The following is a 24,122-nucleotide window of genomic DNA, read 5'->3' as shown; positions in this document are numbered from 1 at the left end:
CAAGTTAACCCCATAAGGCAGTGGTTCTCATATTCCAGTGTGGATAAGAGTGAAGCTTGTTTAAAATGTCAATTTCTGCCTTGCCTCTGGAGAGTCTGGTCCAACGGCTGGGGGTAGGGATGACCTAGGAATTGGCAGTTTTAATAGGCCCCAGGATGATTCTGATGTAGGGGACCCGTGAACTGCCCTTTGAGACATCCAGCCAGGGCCTCCGCTGTCTCCTGTACTTTCACTGTCCCTTCTGGAAGGCCCCAGGTTTCAGTGACTTCTCGTTCTAGCTCCCCGCTGCCCCTGCCCTCTCGTCCTCTCAGCTGTTCCCTGGGAACAATTCACGTTGTCGCCAGACACTGTCTCCAGACAGGATATCCACAGCTGCCCCCCCGCTGGCCAGCTCACCCTGCAGCCAGCAGGCCCCCACGCACCCAACTGGCTTAGTAAGCCCCGCAGCTAGGGCCTCTGCTCTTTCTCATAAGGACCTGGCTCCTGACCAGCCGGGGAGCCTTTGGGCAGGCTGAGCCAGCTGCCCCTGACATCAGAGGGAACTAGGACGTCTGCCCTTTGTAAAAGAGGTTTGGGCGGAGAACCATCCCATCAATGGAGAAAGAACAGACTTTGGGTGCACCAGCCAGATGGAGCTGCTTTATTTCGCTGCCTTAGTTTCCTCATCTGTAAAATGGGGGCAAGACCAAGTGCTCATTGGAGAACTTCAGGAGGTTCAGAGTCCCCCTAGGCACGAGATCAGGCATGAGATTTGGCCAGAGGCTTAGAGGTTGGGGAAGTGCGTCTTCAGGCTCCCTCCCTCTGCTCCTCTCTGACAATAAGTCTCACCTGGGTCCTTGCCTTCGGCCCTGCCGTCACAAATACATCCTTTGGTCATCACCACAAACCTCAGAACACCTGGGAGAAGGGGGGCGGGACAGGGTTTTTCTCCCCATTTTGCTGATAAGGAAACTGATTTCTTATCCAGGGAGGCCATGCATCTGGTTAGCAGTCAAAGCAGAATTTGGCTCCTGATTTCCAGATGGAGGTTCTGTGCTCTGTGACTCTGTGCTCTGGTGACTGCCGCATCCCTGGCTCTATAAGTAGACAGGGCAGCCCCTTTCAACACACCTGGAGTGAGTTCCTGCTCAAGGCAAGGTGTTTTGAAGCAGATCTTGGAGACTGTGCACCTGAGAAGGAGGAAGCCGGAGTCAGAGGGAGCAGGGAAGAGTCAGGCTGACTGGGACAGGGGCCCTGAGAGGCTGAACCCTCCAAGGCAGCACTGCCCTGGGTGGGGCTGGGGGGAGCCTCCACCAGCATGAGAAATGGTACCACTCCGAAGCAAGAGTGGCACAAAGCCCCCCTCCTAGGCTGGGTGAGTCCTCCTGGGGGAAAGGACGGCTCCCAGGGTTGGGGTGAAGTGGGAAGGGTTTGGATGTGCTTGACACGCTGACCGGTGGGTACCAGGCCCCAGTCACAGTTTAAACACTTACTAGTTGTGGGATCTTGGGAAGCTTGGGACACATCTCCTCACTTCTCTGAGCCTCTGTTTACTCATCTGTCAAATGGGAATCACAGAATATACTTTTGAGAGAAGATTTGCAGTAACACCTGTAGACTGCTTAGTACAGCGCTCGGGATCTAGTTGGTGCTCAGTAAATGGTAATTAGCTCCTCCCTTCTGTCCCATAGCAAGTGGGAGCCCATTGCAAGTGCTCAGTGAACGTTTGGTTCTATAGAGCAAGGAGAGGCTTCAAGGGATCATGGCAATCAAGAGGTACGGATACAGGGTACAGTCCTTAGCTTTGTGGGATGTTATATGTGTAAAAGCTTCTGCTGTGGAGAGGAGCTTTGCTTTAGGGGTCAGTTTCTGGCCCCCCAGCCCCTGAGCTTTCTGTCTGTTGTAGGTGCTCTGAGCTTTCAGGCTGTTCACATTCAGAAGAACCTTGTGGGAAGAGGGTGCGGGATGGCAGAGAAAGGCCCTATCCTGATGGCCCCCATCCCTCCCTTAGAAGACTACATCTTCCTGATGAGCCCTTAATACAGTGGTACCCGCACCTTCACCTGGACAAACCTTCTTCCATTCTGTTCAGTGGAAGGACACAGCCCTTCCAAAAGCAACAAAGCAGTGGCCTGGACAAGTCACAAAGTCCTTGTTCTGCCCAGACCACAGTCCATTTCCCTTCTCTCCCTCTCATTCCAGCCCTGGCTCTGGCATCCCTGCCCCTTGGACCCTCATTCTCGTTCACCCAAGCCCAAGCCCCTCGACTCCAGGCTGCCTTTCCTGAATCCTCTGTGGCTCATCCCGCAAATGCCTCCATGCTGCCTGCATCTGGCAGAAACTGGGGCTTGGGAGGCAGAGAGAGAAGAGGCTTCTGAGACAGACCTGCCCCGGAGACACTTAAGACTGACGAGACATGATTTAAAGTAGGAAATACTCTGGGCCTTGGAGAGCTGGACAGTAGCGAGGCAGCCATCACTTCTGGAGGGATCAGGGCATCTTCCAGAGGTGGAAGCATTGGTAGGAGATGGACATATAAACATGGAAGAGAACAACATTCCTAGTGGCTCAGAGGAATAAAAATGCACAGCGTGTACAAAACTGGATTCATCCAGTCTTGCTACAGTGTAGAATTTGTGGAAGAAGGTTATAAAGATCGAGCTGGAAAGATACATGGGGGCCAGATTTTGAACGCTCTTCCTGCATTCCAGACTAAGGCAATCCACTCATTCCACAAACTGCTGTGCCCCTTTATGAGACCCGAAACACAGATAGGAATCAGCCTCGTCCTTTATAGTAACCAGTGTGGATGGGGGTGGGGTGCGCCTGAGAACCTTGGAGGGAGTCTCAGGAAAAAAGCTTGATACACCAGATCCCTGGAGAGATTGAGGATCTGTTTCTTTTAAATTGTGCCGGGGGGAAAAAAATGAACTTTCAGAAAGAGGACACACAGCACGAGCCCTGTAATCATAGGGGTGGTTGGTTTGGCCGTGCATCCCCTGTACGATGTGACAACAGTCGGTGCTGCTTGACAGCTGGACTTCTAGGCTCAAGGGACAAAGCAAAGAACATATGTACAATGCAAATGTCGTCAAGCTCAATAATGAAAATATGGAAGTTCAGACAGCTAAGTGGGGAGACAGAGGCTGGGGTACAGAGCAAAGGGAAGGGCAAGGATGCTGAGAGCTTCATGGTATGGCGTGAAAAGATACTGCTTGCAGTGGATGGCTCAAGAAATAAAGGTCCAAGGCTATTATTTCAATTATAAAAATGACTAACAGAGGAAGTAAAATAGGTATATAAATAATTATGTTGACATGTGGGCAGGGGAGGCGGGCTGTGGTTTTAATAACCTAACTCATCATTAGCAGGACTCTAGAGGTAACTCTACAGGTAAAATTTCGGACAACAGGCAGCCACACAAACATTTCTTTACCAGCATGGAAATAAGGACCAGAAGCAAGTGCGAAACGAGGTAAGAAGTGATTCTTTCCCGGCAGTGAAGACGAGGCGTAACAGAGGGGAGTTGGCAGGAAACTGTTGTCTGTAACCCCACACGTGCTGAATTTTGATTTAAGAAAAATGAAGTGGATGGTCACTGTTCTTTACCTATTGGGAGCCAGTAAAAGGCTGGTTCTTTGGCCAGCGACAAGGTTGTTTGAGTATTTTTAAAAGTATTTACGTATTTGACTTAGAATAAATAAAACATTCATAAGGCACAAAATGTGAAAGATACAAAGGGTGTACAGTGACGCTTCTTTTGCCCTTGGTCCCAGTTCTCCCAGTCCTCTAGAGACGACCAATGCTATCTCTTTTTTTCTTTCCACAGAGGTCACACACATACAACCAAATATATATACACAGTATGTACATTGTTTCCACCACTTTCCCCCACTGCAATACTTTTAAAAACACCAACAGTAGCATTCTCTGCCTTGTATTGGCCATCGCCTTGTACCTTTAGTTCATCAATTTATCTGAGAGATTGTTCTGTATCAGCAATGAGCTTCCTTATTTGTCTTCTTTATAGCTAGATGATATTCATGTTTGGATGGGGAAACAATGAATGACAGTGTCTTTTTCCACACAGCTCCACCGACCCTGTGTCATCAGATTTTGTCATCATTGTAGGTGAAAACCAGTATCTTGGTCAACTTTTTTTTTTTTTTTTTTTTTTTTGCGGTACGCGGGCCTCTCACTGTTGTGGCCTCTCCCGTTGCGGAGCACAGCCTCCGGACGCACAGGCTCAGCGGCCATGGCTCACGGGCCCAGCCGCTCCGTGGCATGTGGGATCTTCCCGGACCGGGGCACGAACCCGCGTCCCCTGCATCGGCAGGCGGACTCTCAACCACTGCGCCACCAGGGAAGCCCTTGGTCAACTTTTAATTTGCATTTTTTCTACGTGTGGGGTTGAATAACTTTTCATATGGTTAAGAGCCATTTGTATTTTTTCTTCTGTGAACTGATGATTCCTATCTTTTGCCCCTTTATATTAATGTCTTTTTCTTATTAATTAGTAGAGGCTGTTTATTAGGCAAATATTTCCTCCTGGGTTTGTCCTTTGCCTTTGGACTTTGCCTGTAGATCTTTGTCACACATCAAGTTTTTTTTTTTTTTTACACATCAAGTTTTGATTTTTAATCAGTTTACCTTTTTTAAAAAATTTTGGCCGCTTTGGGTCTTCATTGCTGTGCACAAGCTTTCTCTAGTTGTGGCGAGCGGGGGCTATCCTTTGTTGCAGTGTGCAGGCTTCTCATCGCGGTGGCTTCTCTTGTTGTGGTGCACAGGCTTCTAGGCACGTGGGCTTCAGTAGTTGCGGCACGCAGGCTCAGTAGTTGTGGCACGTGGGCTCTAGAGCTCAGGCTCAGTAGTTGTGGCACATGGGCTTAGTTGCTCTGTGGCATGTGGGATCTTCCCGGACCAGGGATCGAACCCTTGTCCCCTGCATTGGCAGGCAGATTCTTAACCACTGTGCCACCAGGGAAGTCCCAAGTTTTGATTTTTATGTAGTGGTTTTCTCAGTCATTTATGGCTTCTGGGGTTTGTAGTAGTTTTCTGTCATTTATGGCTTCTAACTCAGAAAGTCCTCTTGGAGATTAACACAATTCTCCCATGGTTTCTTGTAGGACTTTTCCTTTTTCTTCTCTTTTTAAAAATTGTTTACATCTTTTATCTATCAGGAGTTTATATTAATGTAAGGTGTGAGATGTGTCTCCAACTTACATTTTTTTTTCCCCAGCTGGCTAGTGAGAGTATATTTTGAGGAGGAAAGCTTAAGGGACAGGAAGGTAGGGCACTGAGCAGAGCAGTATAAGAGGAAGTTTCCCTGGTATAGGTATAGAAGAAACTGGAGGTGGCATTCGAGTCAGGAACTGCTGAGATCAGCCAGGTGAAAGGTGAACCCAGGTGGGCCTAAACTAGGGTAGGGAGAGCAAGAAAGATGAGAAAGGGGGAGGGTGGTCCTGGAGACAGAATCCCTAGTACTCAGCTACTGGTTTAATGGTAAAAAGTAAAAGAAGATGCCTGTCTCCTGCCTCAGAGATGCTATTAGCAGAGAGAGAGAATTCAGTGGTATGTGTTCTGGCTTCACAGAAGCAGGGTGCAAGGATTCAGAGGCAAAGTTTGAAGCCTCTCTGGGACACGCAGGGAAGATTGTTCAGCAAGGTGGTGAAAAGGTGACAGGGAGTATCAGAGATCTGGGGGATGAATTTCCCTACTGCTCTCTTGAGGGCCTAGCATAGGAGTTACACATCCAGTCCCTTAGTTAGACAGGGGTACGCCCCACCCTGAGGGCTACTGCATTCATCCAACCTGTTGGAGGGACTGATTCAATGGGGTGAATCAGACATGTTCCTGACAGACTGGAACGATGGAACCCTAAAACTGGGGCCATGGGAATAATCCTCTCCTTATATAGGCCTTTAGTATTTTCAAAGTAATTGGTTGTCGTTGGTGGGTCCCATTTTTAAAGATGGAGAACGGGTTCTGAACGAAGTGAGTTGCCCACTGTTCCAAAAGGAATTCGCAGCAGAGCCTGTAATAATAACAACAACAACAACAACAACTTACATTTCTAGAGCACTTACTATCGCACTGAGCTAAATTATTTATGAACATGAGTTATATCATCTAATCCTGATAATCCTGTAATATAGGAACCACGGCAGGAGGAAAAGGTGGGCTTCTTACCCCCGACCAAGACAGCCTATCTTTCCAAACCTGAAGTGCCTTCTGCCCCCTCCTGCCTCTTCGGTCCAGTCCTTGTCCCCTGCCTGCTCACTTCCTGCCCCCCGACCCAAGCAGGCCAGCATTCCAGTCCCAGGCTGGAGGGACCCCGACACTCTGTTCATGCAGGTTCGCCATTTTCAGGCAAGGGCACTGAGGATCGTGGAGGAAAAAGAGTCGCGAACACACGCGAGCGGCGGCCGGCAGCAGGAGGCCAGAAGGCGCGGCTCACGGCTACTGCCCCCACGGAACTGTCAAAGGCGTGAGGGGACTCCCGCCCCCTCCGGGACTAAGCGCTGAGCTCCGGGGTCCCTCTGCTGAGCTGGGACGCTAAGGGGGCGTGGCCTTCAGGGCCGTACCAACAGCGCGGATTCGCAGGGGGGAAGCCTGGCCCCAGAAACAAGCGCACGGCCGGGTTAGGCGGAGCGGCGCCGCCGTCGGCCACGCTCCCACCCCCGCAGCCGGCGTGGGCGGTGGTAGCGCCTCAGTGGTGTGGGCCTGCGTCCTGCTCAGGTGTCCGTACTGCAGCCGGCCGACCGTGGTGAGTACGTGCGTTCCCTGGTGCTGGGTTGGCGGGGTCCGGTCGCCAGGACTCTGGGTGCCCGGGCTCCGGGGCCCGACGCCTTCTGGCCGCCTCGGCCGCCCTGGCCCTCGGTATGGGGGCGGGCTCTTGGGCCGGGTCACTGCCCAATTCGCCAGACGCGGAAAGCGCGGCTCCCATTTCGGCCCTTCCTAGGGTGGCCCTTCCCCTCGAGCTGACCTCTCGCGGAGGCTTGAGGGTCGTCGTTTCCACGGCCGAAGGCGCCCTGCCGGCCCTTCGGCGGAGGATCGGGTCTCGGCGTGAGAGGGCTCCAGACCCCACGCCGCCACCCTTGGGCTAAGCCACTTTTCCTCTCCGAGCCTCAGGTTCCCCGTCTGTACAGTGGGCCTCAGGAGGCGGCCACTTATTGGGTTCACTCACGTAGGACGCGCTCGATGAGTGTGGGTGGGACCCGAATCTGATCTCGCAGCATCAGGTGGGCTCAGTCGAGCCCGCCAGCCCGGCCTCTCCTGGGAAACGTTCTGCGTGCCGGCGGCATCCCTGGGGGATAGTGCTCCTCGCGGGCAGGTGCCTTGGCAGGTGCTTTGCCGGGCTCTGCTGGGCAACCGTGACACCCTTAGCTCGTGGGAGCAATTGGGAAGGAGGTGGAGGTCTTCTGGGCGGCGGGGGCACTTGACCTCGACTTTTTGCTTTTCATTTCTCGATGAGAGTCACCATTGCGTGAGCCGGTGACCAGTACTGAGAAGTTTGGGGCCATTTCAAAGAACGTGGCTGCCTCCTCTCGTAGACCGACAAAATACAGTCTTCCTTCTGAGCTTGGCCGAAGTAGGGAATAGTGCTAAGACCAAGGGAGACAGGTCTGGAATGGGTAGTCCTCGGTTGGCATCTTGGCAGGACACAACTTCTTGGAGCCTCTGTTTCCTACTCAGTAGCCCAGATGGTGATAACAGCCCACCCTGTAGGCCCCCACAGGGTTGAGGTTCAGAGGTTCAGAAGAGAGGGTCTCGGAGGATGTCATTGAGAACTGTGACATTCCATGTAAGCTGAGCAGTTAACTAACCCTCTGGGATCCAGTGTCCTCACTGTGCAGTGCTGTAATTCACAGGCCTGTTTGGGGAGAAAGCATTGATTCATCAACCACTGACAAGTTCTGTCTACACAAGTCCCCTTTGAGTGGTTGTGAGCTTGGCTTGATCAGGAAAAAAGTCCAAACGTCCCAGTTAGTAAAGCAGTGCACCCAGAAGAAACCACTTTCTTTTCTTTGTGTCCCTCTACGGAGTTCTCATTTTCCTTTCGAGAGAATGGTCAGTTCTGGAGCTTCTCATGATTTTCATACCACCTAGTTTAATCAAGTCTAAAAACGTGGTCTGCATTTCAGAGAACAAAATATTGGCTTCCAGTTGGGTTGTAGTGTTGAAAACTTCAGAGTGATCGTAACTCTCCCAAATCCTTCGTGTCTAGCACTTGAAAACGTTACAGGTAGGTTTGAGGTGAAAGGAATGTACTTCAGCACCTGGAAGTAGCAACCTTGACTGCAGTCAGCATGAGTAAGGCAGGTGAAACTCCTGAGTGGTATGAGTTTGTAAACAATTCATGAGATGTATGAGGTGCTTGTTGCCAGACAAGCCTTACATTTTAGGACATGCCGGTGAGTCTGAATTGATCCTTCCTTAACCCTTTGAACATTAGGATCCGAGTTCAATAAAGTTCACTTAGGAGATAGACTATTTGAAATCAGAACTGCTTGGCAAATCCAGAACATTTACTTGTTAAACTCATGGAACATTTCAAGTTCATAAAAATGTAGCTCTTAAGCAACTTTTCTTTTTCCCCCCCAATAGAGGCTTCTGTAATTGTGGGACTTTTCATGGTTCCAGAGGGCCCAGCTGCCCTGGCAACATCTGCTTCCTCATGCTTTAGGAAGGAGGAGAGCCCTGGATGGGGTGGAGGGTGTGGTGTCAGGGGACCTGAGTCCCAGCTCAGGCACTAGCACTGTGTGCCTTTCACCAAAGCACCCCAGGCCCAGGGACCTCAGGTTAGTGCTGTGGGATTTAACTTACATGTCAGATTCATTTAAAAATTAAAATGAGAAAAAAGTGAAATGGAGAAATGACTTTTTATAAAAATAGATTTTATTCTGTTTACAAAATTACTAAGTGCTCATTATTTTAAAAAATACTCTTATATCAGAAGGAGAAAAACAGATACCGTATGCTAACACATATGGAATCTAAAAAAAAAAAAATGGTTCTGAAGAACCTAGGGGCAGGACAGGAATAAAGACACAGACGTAGAGAATGGACTTGAGGACACGGGGAGGGGGAAGGGTAAGCTGGGATGAAGTGAGAGCGTGGCATGGATTTATATATGCTACCAAATGTAAAATAGATAGCTAGTGGGAAGCAGCTGCGTGGCACAGGGAGATCAGCTCGGTGCTTTGTGACCACCTAGAGAGCTGGGATAAGGAGGGTGGGAGGGAGACACAAGAGGGAGGGGATATGGGGATACATGTATACGTATAGCTGATTCACTTTGTTATACAGCAGAAACTAACACAACATTGTAAAGCAATTATACTTCAATAGAGATGTTAAAAAAAAAAACTCTTATAGAAATACTCAATATAATAGTGAACATTCCTCATAGCCTTACACTGAGACAAAAAAATCACTGCTAGTGGTGTAGTATATATTCTCCAGATATTTTTCTTCACATATAAAAACATTTATTACCTAGATTTTTTTTTTTTTACTTAAAATAGCAGGAATTTTTTACTATTTAAATTTAAAACAGAATTAAGATGAAACTAGTCATGTTGTTCTGAGTCTTGCTTTTTATAACTTAACATGATGTCTTTCTATAGCACTATGTAAAGATCTACCTCATTCCTTTTTTAAAACCTCATTCTTTTTAAAAATGACAATACCCCAGTATCCAATATTATTGAAAAAAAATTGTGTTGTTTGCAGCCTTTTACTGTTTTGAATTCTGCTGCAATGATTAGCCTTGTTCTTTATCTTTCAGCGATTAGACAAATATTTTTGCATAATGAATTCTTAGAAGTGGAAGAACTGGAACATTTTTGAGCTTTTAAATGTATTCATTTAACAGATGTTGATTACCTGTGATATATCAGGCACTATTTGAGGTGTTAGGCCTATAGCAGTGAACATAACACACAAGTCCTCCATGGCTCTGACACATGGTTTGTCAAATGATGATATAATTTTAGATTTAACTTTTTACTATATGTCAGATTCATTTGAAAATTGAAATGGAGAAATGACTGTTTTTTATAAAAATGTATTTTTTCTGTTTACAAAATTATTAAATGCTCATTATAAAAAGTCTCTTACAGAAATGTACAATATAGACAGCGAATGTCCTTCATAGCCTTACACTGAGACAGTTTCCAGATGGAGAAAAATAGTACAGAGGAGTATGTGTGTTTGTAAAAATGGGGTGACTTTAAATGTCAATAGATATTGCCAAACTTCCCTCCAAAAATGATAATCTTGTTATGTTCCCACCAACAGAGACTCATCATTTTTTTTAAATTAATTAATTTTATTTTATTTTTGGCTGTGTTGGGTCTTCGTTGCTGCACGCAGGCTTTCTCTAGTTGCGGCAAGTGGGGGCTACTCTTTGTTGCGGTGCCTGGGCTTCTCGTTGCGGTGGCTTCTCTTGTTGCAGAGCACTAGCTCTAGGTGCGCGGGCTTCAGTAGTTGTGGCTCGCGGGCTTAGTTGCTCCACAGCATGTGGGATCTTCCCAGACCAGGCCTTGAACCCGTGTCCCTTGCATCGACAGGTGGGTTCTTAACCACTGCACCACCAGGGAAGCCCAAGACTCATCATTTTTTAATTCATAATTCTAGGGCCAGTTGCTAACTGCTAAGGGCAGAGATGCTTTTTGTTTTTTGGCCGCACCATGAGTGCCATGTGACCTTAGTTCCTGGACCAGGGAATCGAACCCTCACCCCCTGCAGTGGAAGCACAGAGTCTTAACCACTGGACTGCAAGGGAAGCCCAGAGATGCTTTTATTTCAGGAAAATTTATGTGAGACTCTGAGCTAAGTTTGTATTAGGTATATATATATATATGGCACAGAACAGTGTATTCTTTTCTTAGGTTTTCAGACTTTCTTACTTCTCTCTGGATGAATTCATCATTTAGGAATCTTACTCTGCCTAAATCTGTGTCATACCATTTTAGAACTCTACATCCTAAAAGTGTTTTTCCTTCCCCAACCCCCTCCCCAAGTGAGGTGTTTACATTGGTTGTGCGCCTGCTGGGATGTGTGTGTGTGAAGGTGGCGGAGGAGGCCCATGGCGCAAACCATGGCTCTTTGCGGACTGGTGGCTCCTGTTGGTTGGGTCCACTAGAGCCAAATTCATCAGCCCGTGTTATGCCTGTTGCTCGTTGGCATGGCAACACGCTCGGGGATGTTGTGAACAAAGCAGCTGGGGGACCTGGTCCTTCTTCTGGGTGGCTTAAGGAGAAAGCTGCTGACATAGGGGCTTACTTGTTTTACTTACAAAGAGGTGATGTGGTGGGGGAACATCTAAGAATTATCCTTTAATTGGAGTGCTGGAGGGTGAGGCATTCTGGTCTGTACGCAGCTGAGAGAATTGTACACGTGCTTCCCTGAAATTAATGTTTCAAAGCTAAACTAGAATAAAATGATGAGCCAGACTGTGGTGCCATCAGCCGTAGACTGTTTCTCAGAGAACTGGATTCTTTGGGAGTGACCTGTAGTAGGAAAATAGGACGGAAAAAGCTGAGTTTTGTCCCCTGGTTGTAATCACGGAGAAGATGGACTCTGTGAGGATACTCTGATGTGGGGTTGTGTAATCTGCTTCTAGGTGAACATCAAGAATGATGTTTAGTCATTTTTTTAAAAAATCTCCCCCAGTTTTTTGTCTTCAGTGCCTTTTCCTGTGGCCCTGTGAACCCCATTCCTTTTGCCAGAGCAGCCTTTCATATCACTTCTTCCTTTGACGCTTAGGTAAGAGCACTGTGACCGAGATAACTTTGATCCTCACGGCACACACCGTCACTGCGCCGGGTAGGCTGGGTCTGTACAAAGGTTGGAGGACTGGGTAGGAACACACGAACTCATGCTCAACTTCCCTGAACCCGATGTGCTGACTCTGTATCTACAGGTCACTTGGGGTCTGTTTTCAACACTGAAAACAGGGCTTGCAGTTCTTGAAAACACAGGAAAATGGATCAGCCAGTTGTGCCCGGCTTCTTTCAGAAGTGGGGTTTCGGGTGGGACTGTGGTCTTTTGAAGAAGGGCGTTTGTTGGTTTCAGAACCTTTGCGGTTAAGAAACCACATGGCATTACCTGGACATGTTGGACACCGTCCCTTATGTAATGTGATTTGCAAACTCTAAAAGGTCATTGAGCAAGACCGTCCGGCCTATCTGAAACCCCCACCAGCAAGGTCTCTGCCCCTGCTAGTGACCTTGCCGTCCCCTGGTCCCCGAAGCTCTAAGGACAAAAGACATTTTCCACTTTCCCCTTGTCTTCACGCTGGGGTGCCTCCACCACACAGTCCCAACAGTGTTTAGTCTTTGAATCTCCTTCCACTGCTGTGGTCTTATTGTGGCCCCTGTCATTTTCTGCTGTGCCAGCTCTCGAATTGGCCTCCCTGAGTCCAAAATTCTCCCTCCCTGCCCCACCCCATCACTTCTTGTGATCTGTCCATGGTACCATTGCTCATGAAGCCCAACTCTTATCAACCCTCCTTTGCTGAAGAATTTACAGTCGGGCTTCCCCGGTGGTGCAGTGGTTGAGAGTCCGCCTACCGCTGCAGGGGACGCAGGTTCGTGCCTCAGTCCGGGAAGGTCCCACATGCCGCGGAGCGTCTGGGCCTGTGAGCCATGGCCACTGAGCCTGCGCGTCCGGAGCCTGTGCTCCGCAGTGGGAGAGGCCACAGCAGTGAGAGGCCCGCGTACCACAAAAAAAAAAAAAAAAAAAGAATTTACAGTCACTCTTACTGTTTTCTGTTTATTTTTCCTTCTTCTCCGTCTGCTTCCACCCAGAATATGGAAGTGGCTTATAATAAAATGAGTCTTATTCTCCCCATCTCTAATGGCAATATGGGGATTGGAGAGGAATGTGGATTCGTTGAGAACAGAGAAGTCCCTTCATTTCTGCGAGTGTAGGCCAGCACATAGAATAGTGCCGGGCAGGAAGCAGGCCCTCAGAAACACTAGCTGGATGAGTGGCGCGTGGGTGCTTATGGCTTCTTCTCCCAGGTGTACTGCCCAGCTTTCTCCTGCATATTGACTGAGGTGCCAATATCGGGTCTGATCTATGTTTTTAAAGATTATTCTAAGATACAATATGAACTTTTTGTAGGATTTTAGTTTCCATCTAGGTGTGAAATTTTAAATGTTTCAAGTTCCTCCTGCCACTGATAGTTTATTCAATAATTATTTTTTAATTGAAGGAGAGAAAGAACTTGTGTACTGCCCTTCCATCATAGTATACTATGTCTTTCTGGATATTTCTAGATCAGGTACCTGGATGCCAAAAGCATGAATAAATTTGTTTATTTAAAAAATTCTAATGAAATGAATAAAAGGGATCTAATCTGACCTTTGAGTGTCTGTTGTATGTCAGGTGTTTCATATCTCATGTGGTGATCATATAACAATGTGAGAGGATGGTCAGCAAGGAGACCGAGGCAGAGTAAGCGACGTGCCCAGGGTCCCGTGGTGTGGAGGTGGCACATCTGGGGTTTGAACCAAGGTCTGTCTACCTACAAGGCCCATGTTCTTTTCATGGCTCAACTGGGTTTTATTTTAGGTTGGTTGAATTTCAAGGCCCACACCCTCCTCAGCAAAACCAAGAACCTAGTAATTGAGAGAAGGCCCCAGGAGGCAGGTAGTTTTACCAAAAGACAGTCAAGGGAAGTCATTGTGATGGAGCACAGAATTCATCTCAGAGCCTCGTGGAAGGCAAGGAAAGAAGGACAGGATTCACAGCAAACGTGATGGAAAAAAGGAAGCACTTTTCCTTGGGGCTTCGTATAACGGTCACTGAGTAAGGCACCGGGCAGCAGCCTCCGTACTCAGCAGGCGTTTGAAGAGCCCCTCGTGTGTACCAGGCCCCCTGTGAGGTGCTGGGACTGCACTGTGTGTGGACAAGGTCGACAGGATTAGATAGGTGGCTTAGGCCAGGGTGGAGGGAATGTTCTAAAGAACAGAGGAGTGTGACCACAGGTCACCCTTTCTGGAACCCACTGCGGTAAAGGCAGCGAACTTCAGACTCCCTTATAATAGTGTCAGGGCAGCTCTTTGGAGATGGGAGCCAGAGAATAGACCCAGAGTGGTCTATTTTATCAGGCAGGGGTAGAGCAGGGGAGTCTGGGAGAGCGAGCGCGGAGAGACCCTTTGCCAGAGGTGGAAGGCAGGCAGTCCACAGTGGAGGCCCCGAGGCTCTCAGCGCATCCTCCACGCTGTGTCCAGCTATTTTGCCGTGAAAGTTGGAAAGCCTGGCTTGGCTTCTTGCCCCTGATCGGGTGACTGTAGGCAGAGCCGGGAGTTCTCAGAAGGCAGCACTGGTTATGGTTCAGTGCTCCCAGCCAGCATTCTATACCACCGAGTGGGGAGCAAGAGAGATCCTGGAGCTTTTGTGGATTCAGTCATGCAGCAGGTACATGGTGAGCACTGTGTCACGCCAGGCCTCCTGAGCACGAGGGCTACTGAAATGCAGGGCAGCCCCAGCCAGACACCAGCCCAGCAATGCTGTCACCTGATGGTATAGTCAGGATCTTAAACTGCCAGATGAATCCCAGGCCAGGCAGTGAGGCGGCTTCTGTCTACAGCTTGGCCTTGTTCTAAAAAGGTGGTGAAGGGCATGCAAATGGATGATTGAGTGGCTCTGACGCCAGTGGGTCTGGGTTTGAATCCTGCTTCTAACGCCTATCAGCTCCCTGACTTTGGACAAGGCACTCTAATCTCTGTGCTAATTACAGCTCCTGTGCCTCAGAGCGTTGCTGTAAGGAGAACATTAAGTAGTAGAAAGTCATAGTGTGAATGCTTCATACCTGGTAACCGGCTGTTACAATTAGTATTTATTTAGAAAAAAGTAGATACGATGGCAGGTGGGGACCTAGGGATAAGATAGCATATGGCTGCTCAAGGCTGTTTGGATTTGTCCCGAGTTTCCTGATGTCCAGAGCAAAGAGGGGGTGGGGCACATCAGGGGTGGGGGTGGGGCACATCAGGGGTGGGAGTGGCTGCTGATGGGTACAGAGATTTCCTTTGGGGGGCGGGGGTGATGAAAATGTCCTGGGGTTAGCTAATTGTGCTGCTTGTGCAATGGGTGAACATAGTGAAAACCACTGAATCGTGCACTTTAAAATGGTGAATTTGGGGTGGGGGGGCATGAATTATATCTCGATTTTTTTTTAATATTTATTTTTTTTGGCTGCATTGGGTCTTCATTGCTGCGCACGGGCTTTCTCTAGTTGCGGCGAGCAGGGGCTACTCTTCGTTGCAGTGCACAGGCTTCTCATTTGGGTGGCTTCTCTTGTTGCGGAGCACGGGCTCTAGACGTGCAGGCTTCAGTAGTTGTGGCACGCTGGCTCAGTAGTTGTGGCTCGTGGGCTCTAGAGCGCAGGCTCAGTAGTTGTGGCACACGGGCTCTGTTGCTCTGTGGCACGTGGGATCTTCCCAGACCAGGGCTCGAACCTGTGTCCCCTGCCTTGGCAGGCGGATTCTTAACCACTGCGCCCCCAGGGAATTCCCAATATATCTCGATTTTTTAAAATCAGGTTTATCGGTCTCAAGTCCTTGAGCAGCTAGACTCTCACTAGTTCTGCTACTGAGTCCCCATCACCTCGAGCAAGTTGTGCACACCTGCGGCAGACACATTCACTGCTCACGGCGTATTTCTGTCCCCACCCTCCCATCCCTTAGCCCTCTGGAAGTTAACCTCAGCTAACGCCCTGTGAGTGGGAGCATGGTGTGTCCCCTCTGCCCTGAAGCGTTTAAGGTCTGGGACCAATCCCTCCCAGTCTTCTCCTCATCACAGAAGCCCTGCAAGTTACATGTTGAGTTGGTGGCATCACAAGGAAAAAGCTGCTTGAAGCACCAAGTCCCCTTAACGAGGCCAAGAGCCTGGCAGAGACACCTGGCCTCCACTGGACATCGTGTAAACTTATGCATTACATCACTTGGGGCATAAGGCAGGGCTGGGAGGAAGACACCTTTCCCCGGTGCTGTGGCCCATGTCCTCATAGCCCCTCCCTCATGCGTGCTGTGTGATGTGGGTCTTTTCTAACCGAAGCCACAGCCGATGCACTGGGACCCGAGTGTGTCCCCACTGCTGGCTGCAGCCGAGTTCACAGCCCTGTCTGTCAGCGAGAGCATTAAACTCAGCCTCTGGGAGCATGTCGAGTGATTGAGTGTACCTGCCTCAAGTGACAGCGTGGTGTAATGTCAGGCCAGCATTTTGTCTTCCTCCCCCCTAAGAGAACATGGTCAGGCAATCAAAAGCTCTCAGCAGCTCCTGGTTTAGTGTGGGTGGCGTAATAATCGTGGACACTTTTACAGACGCCATGAGACAGTCCTCTATCCCCATGGGGTCTGGTTCTTACGGACTCGCTCATGCTGTTCTGTTGTGAACTTCGATAACCCCACTGCCCACATCCTACCGTTGAAAAGCATGGTGTGACTCGGCAGGCAGAGATCGCGGAGATGACCTTCAGTTGGTGCTCAGACACACTTGACTGACACCAGCCTTTAACGCATGGCAGTGACCTAATGTCAAGGCGAAATGCAGGCAGAGCTGGGGATCAAAACAGTGCCGTCCAAGGCCCAAGCCTGACGGCAGTCTGGCCTGACCGCATGATAAAAGCTGGCCCCTGGGAAGTGCGTGGCCACGTGTCTCTCTGCCGTCCTCCGTCAGCGCCTCCATCACTGTGTGTAGCTGCTGGCTGCAGCAGCCTTGTGCGGCTCCTGTCCTCACCACCCCCCCCCCCCCGCCATCCCATCCCCCCACCCCCGGCAGAGACTCCATCTTCGCTGAAGGGCACCGACTCCTGCTGGCCAAACCTGGGGTGACAGGCCAGCCTGGGAACCAACCGGGACAATGATGAGCCAAGAGTTGGGCCACCCCGTTGCTCGTCTGCAGGTAGACGATGACTAGAGCTGTGACAGGAAGTGACAGAGAGGGTCTCGTATGACCCTTAAATCTCCCTCTTTGAGTTGCTGGCTGTGGGACTTTCAGTGATTTTCTGGTTCCTTAGGTCTTCGAGTACGTGTCTGTAAAAATGGGTGAAATATTTATCTAAACAGACTGATCAGTAGATCAGTAGATCTACTGGACTTGCCAGCCCGCAGAACTATATTAAGTGTCTGTTGTGTCAGCTACATAGTCTGTGGTGTTTGTTATGGCAGCCTGAGCTTAGACACAGACTTGTTGCTTCTGGAGCTGGATAACTTAGATCCTATTCATCAGTCTGCTGAACTGTTCCTTTTTCAGAAACATAGATACCATCCAAAAATTTTTCTGATATCCTTGTTTTTTTTGGTTTTTGGTTTTTGATTGTGGTACGCGGGCCTCTCACTGTGTGGCCTCTCCCATTGCGGAGCACAGGCTCTGGACGCACAGGCTCAGCGGCCACGGCTCACGGGCCCAGCTGCTCCGCGGCACGTGGGATCTTCCCAGACCGGGGCACGAACCCGTGTCCCCTGCATCGGCAGGCGGACTCTCAACCACTGTGCCACCAGGGAAGCCCATGGTATCCTTGTTTTTAACTGTTGTGGCTCGTGAATCCAAGCAGCTGAGTTTGATACATGTTCACTGCCACCTCCTTCAAGAACTAGCTCATCTTCCTGGGTTTGAGGTAGTGAACCTGCAACGCCTGGCCTCATCCGAACCCTGCGGATATATTTTTTGCCCAAGAAAATTTGGATTTCAACGAGAAGACTATTCTTTTGAATGATAGTGTGGACGGGGAAGTGAGAGTTCAGAGGCCGCACCTTGTAACGGGAGCCCCGTGTGACACCCGTGATCGTGTTCTGTATGTGACTACGGATAGTGCCAACGATAGCCAGGTCCTTTCTGTTTCCCCACCATTCATCACCCCGGAGCCTCTTTCTCTTTCCAAGGAGGCCGAGTTCTACATTAATGTGATTGAAGACCCTCCACAGGGTGCCCCTGGGGCCCTTCACAATAACCGTGTGTCCCTTCAGAGTGATGTCCATGTTTTCTGGAGTGTTAATAGTCTGCTAAAACTGGGCTTCATCCCCGCAGTAGATGCAGAGAGGACACAGCTTTTTTTTGGCCACACCACACAGCTTGTGAGATCTTAATTCCCCAACCAGGGATTGAACCCAGGCCCTCGGCAGTGAGAGCACGGAGTCCTAACCACTGGACCGCCAGGGAAGTCCTGACATGGCTTATTTTAACCTGCTTCTGCCCTGAAGAATACGAATGGGAGAGAGAAGTAATCCACCAAGGTTCTTTGAGCGCCTACCATGCATTCTGTGCAGTTTTACCCATATTATCCTCCCAGTAACCCTTTCAGAGTTATCAGTGATGATGATTCTCCATTTTAGATAGGAAAGCAGCTGAGGGAAGTTGAGTTTTGCCCAAAGTCATAGAACTGTAAGTGGCAGAGCAATTTTGAACTCGTTTTTATTTTTCTTTAGACCTGTGCCCCCATTTTCCCTTTAGGCCCTTCTGGATCCTCTTCTCCCCCCGCCCGCCCCCATCTCTGCCATTTTGCACCCTCTCCCATCAAGAAGCCATCCTAAGCCAGCCTCTGCCCAACCGTGAGCTGCACTGGCCAGAATCTGTACTGTTCATTTTGGCAAGGAAGTAACTGTGTGTCTCGTCTCTTTCCATAGCAGGGCAGGGGACATCCCCTGACCTAGTTTGTCTTCGCCCGTTTAGGTGGCAGGGTGCTGGGCACGTGACCTACCTGATGAACGTGGAAGAGCCACTCTTGATATGAGTGGAGTGTTTCTCCTCAAGGCGATTTCACTTTGGACAGTTGTGTTCAAATCAACATCACCATCAGTATTTCTAGGATACTTTGCGGAATGCTTCCACAAGCATCATTTGTGCAAAGGCCAAACAGGGATTAAAAGCCCACCTTGTTGGCTGAGGCTCAGTAATTTGCTCAGTAATTTGAGAAGTAATTTGCTAAGGTGGTGGTCAAGCCGGTCCCCAAGTTCGGTTCTCTGAACTGCTGCCAAGTCCCACACCCTTTTCACTATGTCCCCCTGCTCCAGGTTTTCTGTTTTATAATCCAGTGGAGTGGAGAGAAATCAAAGAAAAGATGGGGCTCTTTGGTTCCCCTCAATGTTATGGTCCCTTCTCTGTGAAACCACTTCTAGTTAGAAAACTCATGATTTTTAGTTGAAATTTGAATATTACTTTCGGAAAGTGGTCTTGGTTTCCTATGATATGACTGAAAAGTAGAGTCACATTTCCAGAGTCAACAGATGATTAAAAAAAAAAAAAAGTAGTCACTCCCTTTCTCTAGGGGATACTAAATGGAGGCATTTGGAAATTTGAAATTTGATGTAATACTATCATTGTGAAGGAATAAATAAATAAAGGTAGGTAGGTTTTTATTTATTTTGTTTTGTTTTATTTTCCTGTTAAGATGGTTTGGAACAAGGACAGGTTACTCTTCATGCCAGAGCAGACAGGTGAGTTTGGATAGAGGGGCCATCACCTTTCCATTCTGGCCTGTGGAAGTTGACAAAGACTGAGCTGACCTTGTCTGCTGATGGTAGAAAAATGCGGACAGAGGCGCACTGGGGTTTGGCAGGGGTTCCAAGTCCTAACCTGTGTGTTCTTAAAGCCCAGAAGATCTGTTGCTGTGCCTTTTTGAGTCATTTCAGACCTTCCGAGCTCTCTTCTGACCTGCCCTCTGCCAGGCATCGTCTCCTGTCTCCTCTCAGTAGCTTCTGGGGCCTGTGTCCACCCCCCGACCTTCCATCCCTTTAGTTAGAGGACTTGTATTGCATCAGGTATAAGGACCCAGATGTAAGTCAAGGTGAGCCCATCAAGAATGGTTGAAAGGTGATGAATTGAAACTCAACGTGCTCCTGTTGGCAGGGGCTGGGGGCAGGGCGGTGGGGGAGGGAGGGGTGGTGGTCCTTCCACTGCAGCTCAGCCTGAGGCAGGTCTCTGGATGAGTCCTCTGATGGCTCAGGTTCCCTGAAAGGCGGGATGGGACAGACTCTGGGAGCTCTAGACGTCAGAACCCAGATGCTTACTTTCCTCTCCGTAAAGGTCGGGTTTCTCCAGAGCCTTTGGGTGTCTCCAGACCATATTTCTCTAAACTCTTAAGGAAATCTAGGAGTTTCTGGGAGTCACCCAGACTGCTTTCCCAGGACTCTGGTTCTTTCTTTCCGAGTCACCCACTGCTCTGCCTTGACGGTCTCCCCTCCAGCCATCACACCGCGGCAGGCTCAGGGGACTAAGGAGCAGGTGATGAGTAACTCACAGAAGGAGGAGAGCTGAGAGGTGGAACTAGTGTGTCTCCAGGCTGTGGTCCCCAGGTTGGTGTGTGGTTGTGACCCTGGGCCAGCACCTCCCGCTGCACACCTTTCCCACTTATTACCACAGAGGGTCTCCTTTACTGGGTATGGTTTCCGTGGTGGAGAGGGCCCATCGTTTTTTTTTTTAAGAACAGGAACCCGTAGGCAGTTTCCTTTTTTTTTAAATTAACTAATTAATTTACTTTTGGCTGCGTTGGGTCTTCATTTCTGCGCGAGGGCTCTCTCCAGTCGGGGCAAGTGGGAGCTACTCTTAATTGCGGTGTGCGGGCCCGTCACCGCTGCGGCCCCTCCCGTTGCAGGGCACAGGCTCCAGACGCGCAGGCTCAGTAGTTGTGGCTCACGGACCCAGTCGCTCCGCGGCATGTGGGATCCTCCCAGACCAGGGCTCAAACCCGTGTCCCCTGCATTGGCAGGCAGACTCTCAACCACTGCGCCACCAGGGAAGCCCAAGAGGGCCCATCTTGTCTATACATCCATCTCTCCAGTTTCTTCTCTTTGCCCGTCCTTCTGGGGCACAGGTGTTCTGGCCTCCCTGGCATGCTTATTGATTCTTATATGTAGGGGTTTTTCTGTTTTCGTTTTTTAAAGAATCGATTTTATTTATTTTTGGTTGTGTTGGGTCTTTGTTGCTGCGCGCGGGCTTTCTCTAGTTGCGGTGAGCAGGGGCTTCTCTTCGTTGCGGTGCGCGGGCTTCTCATTGCAGTGGCTTCTCTTGTTGTGGAGCACAGGCTCTAGGCGCACGGGCTTCAGTAGTTGTGGCACATGGGCTCTAGAGCACAGGCTTAGTAGTTGTGGCGCACGGGCTTAGCTGCTCCGCGGCATGTGGGATCTTCCCGGACCAGGGCTCAAACCGTGTCCCCGGCATCGACAGGTGGATTCTTAACCACTGCACCACCAGGGAAGTCCCCATGTTTTTGTTTTTTTACCTTGCTTCCCTCCCAGGCTTCTGGGGATGCAGTGATTTGTGGGTTACTCTCACCTCCCCAGGTTAGCAATATGTCTTGCAGAGGGAAGGCTGCAGAGAAACGTTGAAAATAAATTGCTTTTTGGAAAATAATTTGACAGTGAGTCAAGAATCCTAAAAATATTTATTCCCTTTGATTCGGAAATATTTCTAAGATCTATTCAGAAACTCAATAATCAGAGGTGCACAAAGATTTATCTTGAAAAGATATCAGTCATCTTGTTTATGGTGGTGTTGTTTACAATAGTGAAAATATCCAGTAAGGTGCTCTATATTCGTAGGCTGGAAGAACATTTGAGATTTTTTAAGCTTCGCAATTTAATAAATGAAAAAAGCAGGACAAGATTATATGTAGTATAAAACCAATAATGTTAAAAATAAATATATTTTACAATATACACGTAAAAATGGGTGGGACAAAAACAAATAGGTGTTTGGGTTATGTTTTCTTTAACTTTATGGTTTTAAATTTAGCATATTTTCTTCAGTAAGCATGTATTTATTTATTTTTAAATTTATTTATTTTATTTATTTATTTTTGTCTGCGTTGGGTCTTTGTTGCTGTGCGTGGGCTTTTTCTAGTTGGAGCGAGCGGGCGCTACTCTTTGTTGCAGTGTGCCGGCTTCTCATTGCAGTGGCTTCTCTTGTTGCGGAGCACAGGCTCGAGGCGTGGGGCTTCAGTAGTTGTGGCACGTGGGCTCAGTACTTATGGCTCGCGGGCTCAGTACTTGCGGCTCGTGGGCTTAGTTGCTCTGCGGCATATGGGATCTTCCCGGACCAGGGCTCGAACCCGTGTCCCCTGCATTGGCAAGCGGATCCTTAACCACTGCGCCACCAGGGAAGCCCGACATGTATTTATTTTTAACTTTTTTATTTTGAAATAGTCTCAGATTCACAGAGAAGTTACAAAAAATAGTGCAAAGAATTTTTGAATACTCTTTATGCAGATTCCCCAAATATTACCATTTTACCTTATACTCTCTCTCTCTGTCTTTTAAAATTGAAGTGTAATTGACCTATAGGTGTATGTTAGTTCCAGGTGCATGACATATTCTATACATTACATAATATTTCTATACATTACAAAATGATCATCATGATAAGTCTAATTACCATCTGTCACCATGCAAAGACATTACAACATTATTGGCTCTGTTCCGCATGCTGTGCATTTCATCCCCGTGACTAGTTAATTTTGTAACTGGAAGTTTGCTCCTCTTAATTTCCCTCAGCTATTTCATTCATCCCCCCTCCACCCACCCTCTCCTCTGGCAGCCACCTGTTTGTTCTCGGAATCTGAGTCAATTTCTGTTTTGTTTTTTAGATTCCACATATAAGCGAGATCATATGGTACTTGTTTCTCTGTCTGGCTTATTTCGCTTGGCACAGTGTCCTCTATGTCCATCCATGTTGTTGCAGATGGCAAGATTTCATTCTTTCTGATGGCTGAGTAATGTCCATTTTATACATATACCGTCTCTTCTTTATCCATTCATCCATGGATGGGCACTTGGGTTGCTCCCGTATATTGGCTGTTGTAAAAAATGCTACAGTGAACAGAGGGGTGCATATATTTTTTAAAATTAGTGTTTTTATTTTCTTTGGGAAAATACCCAGTAGTGGGATTGCTGGATCATATGGTAGTCCTATTTTTAGTTTTTTAAGGAACCTCCGTAGTGTTTTACACAGCGGCAGCACCAGTTTACATTCCCACCAACAGTGCGCGAGGGTTCTCTTTTCTCCACATCCTCGCCAATGCATGTCTCTCTCTCTTTTTATCATGTCTTGTCCTGACCTTTTTGAGAATAAGTTGTACATATGGACATAGGAATTACTCTTAAGTACTTCAGTGTTTCTTTTCTAAAATTCAAGGGCACTTTCTTACATAGCCACAGTATAATAATCAATATCAGGAAATTAACATTGATATACTATGTTGTCTAATCATAGCAGTTATTCAGATTTCCCATTAATGTCTCTTATAGCAAAAAAAAAAAAAAATCTTTTTATTTTTCCCTTGGTCCAAGATTGCACTGAACTGTAACCACTTTTCAGTTTCCTTTGATCTGGAGCAGTGCCTCCGTCTTTTTTTATCTTTCATGACCTTGACATTTTTCAAAAAGTCAGGCCATCTCTTTATAGAATGTCCCTCAGTGTGGATTTGTCTGATGTTTCCACATGATAAGATTCAGATTGTATGTTTTTTAGGGAATATCACAGAAATGGTATTTTGTCCTTGTCCCAGTATTGGACTTTGATCCCTTGGTTATGGTGGTGTTAGCCAGGCTCTCCACCAGGAAGTTCTGGTTTTTTTCGGATGGAATCAATAGCTTCTCGTCAGACTTTTACCCACGGGTTTTAGCACTCATGATTCTTGTCTGAAAGTTATTACTATGGTGGTTGCCAACTGGTGATTTTCTAAGCCCTTCATTCTTTCTGCATTTGTTAGCTCACATTCTACTCTAAGGAAGAACTTTCCTTTCTCACTGATGTGTTTATTTATTCATTTATGTGTTTATAGCAGTATTGACTCTTGCATTATTCTTCTATCCTTTGGGTTATAGTCTGTTGCTGACGGTGTTTATTTTAATGCTCAAGTTGTCCCAGATTTCCCAGTGGGAACCCCCTCATGTAGACTCTTATGTTCTTTAGCCATGTACCTGTCATTCTTCAAGCCCTTCCTTACCCTTTGGTGCGCAGCAAGGTGATCCAGGTTCATCCACTACTTTTCCTGCCCTTATTCTCCAGTCAGCCATCTCTCCAAAGAGCCCTGGTTTCTTTGGATGGAGAATGATGTTTAGAAACCAAGATTTGGGTGCTAGATGGCTCCTTGCTCCTAGGGTATCATTACTTCTATGCCCTCTCAGCAGACA

General features: G+C 48.1%; 1 protein-coding gene, 1 long non-coding RNA gene and 1 pseudogene across 5 annotated transcripts in view; 1 reads left to right on the top strand and 2 right to left on the bottom strand.

Moving 5' to 3' along the window:
- Positions 1-625: 625 nt before the first annotated feature.
- Positions 626-6,632, bottom strand: LOC109547725 (uncharacterized). 3 transcript variants are annotated; one of them, XR_002173674.3, is made up of 3 exons: positions 5,791-6,632; positions 1,473-1,537; positions 626-1,169 (listed from the first exon to the last, which is right to left on the bottom strand). It is a non-coding gene; the product is annotated as an uncharacterized lncRNA (long non-coding RNA). The 3 variants fall into 3 exon arrangements; XR_012326022.1 differs by having other exon boundaries at positions 6,169-6,632; XR_012326021.1 differs by having other exon boundaries at positions 6,199-6,632.
- Positions 6,614-24,122, top strand: part of POR (cytochrome p450 oxidoreductase) — a 58,521-nt gene continuing 41,012 nt past the window's right edge. Inside the window, exon 1 of one of the 2 annotated variants that reach the window (XM_073791990.1) lies at positions 6,614-6,745. The gene's annotated coding sequence lies outside the window, so the exon portion shown is untranslated. The remainder of the gene's footprint in view (positions 6,746-24,122) is intronic. The other variant, XM_019921923.3, reaches the window with a different exon arrangement.
- The window catches only part of LOC101323504 (large ribosomal subunit protein uL6 pseudogene), a 29,861-nt pseudogene continuing 12,623 nt past the window's right edge, over positions 6,885-24,122 (bottom strand).

The sequence above is a fragment of the Tursiops truncatus genome, chromosome 15 (assembly GCF_011762595.2).
Source record: "Tursiops truncatus isolate mTurTru1 chromosome 15, mTurTru1.mat.Y, whole genome shotgun sequence".
NCBI classification, from domain to species: Eukaryota; Metazoa; Chordata; class Mammalia; order Artiodactyla; family Delphinidae; genus Tursiops; species Tursiops truncatus.
The sequence above is the reverse complement of the archived record's forward strand: the minus strand, read 5'-3'. Positions and strand labels throughout refer to the sequence as shown.